Here is a 1,960-nt window from a genome sequence, read left to right as displayed (position 1 = left end):
CCACCAGAAAGGAATGAAGAAATGAGAATTCAAAAAAATGAGGAGAGGCTTAGGAACCTCCAGGACATCTTTAAACGTTCCAACATCCGAATTATAGGGGTACCAGAAGGGGGAAAGAAACAGCCACGAGTGGAAAACATATTTGAACAAATAATAAAGGAGAACTTCCCCAGTCTGGCAAAGGAAATAGACTTCCAGGAAATCCAGGAAGCTCAGAGAGTGCCAAAGAAGTTGGACCCAAGAAGGAACACACCAAGGCACATCATAATTACATTAGCCAAGACCAAAATGAAGGAGAGAATCCTAGAAGCATCAAGGGATAAGGGGACAGTCACCTACAAAGGAGTACCCATCAGACTGTCAGCGGATTTCTCAAAAGAGACCTTACAGGCAAGAAGGGGCTGGAAAGAAGTATTCCAAGTCATGAAATCCAAAGACCTACAGCCAAGATTGCTTTATCCAGCAAAACTTTCATTTAGAATGGAAGGACAGATAAAGTGCTTCTCAGATAAGGTCAAGTTCAAGGAGTTCATCATCACCAAGCCCTTATTATATGAAATGCTAAAGGGACTTATATAAGAAAAAGAAGATGAAAAATATGAACAGTGAAAGGACAGCAAACACACAGTTATTAACAACCACACCTAAAACAAAAGCAAACCAAGAGGACAGCTAGATCAGGAGTGGAACCATAGAAATGAAGAACACATGGAGGGTTAGAAACAGGGGAGTGGGAGGGGGAGAAGGGGGGAGAAGGCACAGAAAATAGCATAGATGGTAGGTAGAAAATAGATAGGGGGGAGGGGGAGAATAGTGGGGGAAATATAGAATCCAAAGAACTTGAGACACGTGGTTATAAACTAAGGGGGGCAGAATGGTGGGGGGGGAGGGTGCAGGTGGAAGGGATTGAAGGGGGGGAATAGAACAACTGTAATGGTATAATCAATAAAGTATATATATAAAAAAAGAAAACCAGCCAGGAAAAAAAAATGAAAAGAGATTGCAGTTATTGCACATTCTTTTAAAAATTTGGCATTTGCTTATTTTTTAGAGGAAAAGGAAGGGAGGGAGAAAGAAAGAAATATGTGGTTGCCTCTCAAGCACCACTGGGGGGGCTGGCCTGCAACCCAGGCATGTGCCCTGACTGGGAATCAAAACTTGACTCTTTGGTTTTCAGGCTTGTGCTTAACCCACTGAGCCATACCAGCCAGGGTTTACTGCACATTATTGATGTGTATAGTTACTGTCATATTTATCATAAGATTTGTTTTCTCATAATGTTTATTGCAAAGTTTGGGAGTGCTCATAGAAGACATGCACTCACTGAGGCTAAACGTATACCATTGAAATCTAAAGAGTCAAAACTTCTATCACTTGGAAACTATTCTTCCACTAAATGAAAGGGAGAAAAATTAAAATTTAATAAAAGCTATCACTTTTTGAGAGAATGTCAATGAATTAAAATAACTCATAGTGATTAAGGAAAGAGATTAAATATAGATGCAAGCCAAATTGTTAAAAGCTTTAATGCATACTTTCTAAGAATTTGTAAAGACTAAACTATATTCAGGTTTTTCCAGTCCCATATTTTTTAATTAATTAATTAAATTAATTGTTGTTCAAGTACAGTTTTCTGTCTTTTACTCCCATCCCCTCCCACCCCCCTAGTGCTCCCCACCTCCCTCCCATTTCCACCCTCCTTACTTGTTGTCCATGTGTCCTTTATACTAGTTCCTGTAAATCCATTCCCATATTTTAAATAAAATGCTTGATTTAGAGAAGTGGGTATCTCTGAAAGATAACGTAGATAGTAATTCTCTTGCTTACTTATCTTAATTATATTTTTAAGTAGCAAGTAGCCACTCTTAACTAAAAAATATTAATCAATTACCTTGATAGTCTTAAAAATCAGTAAGAATAAATATTTTTTGTTTTTGTATTCATATTTTGACCAAAATTT

This window comes from Sturnira hondurensis, unplaced genomic scaffold (genome assembly GCF_014824575.4).
Source record: "Sturnira hondurensis isolate 20B ecotype Veracruz unplaced genomic scaffold, ASM1482457v3 Scaffold0005329, whole genome shotgun sequence".
Lineage (NCBI taxonomy): Eukaryota > Metazoa > Chordata > Mammalia > Chiroptera > Phyllostomidae > Sturnira > Sturnira hondurensis.
Note: the sequence above shows the minus strand (reverse complement) of the source record.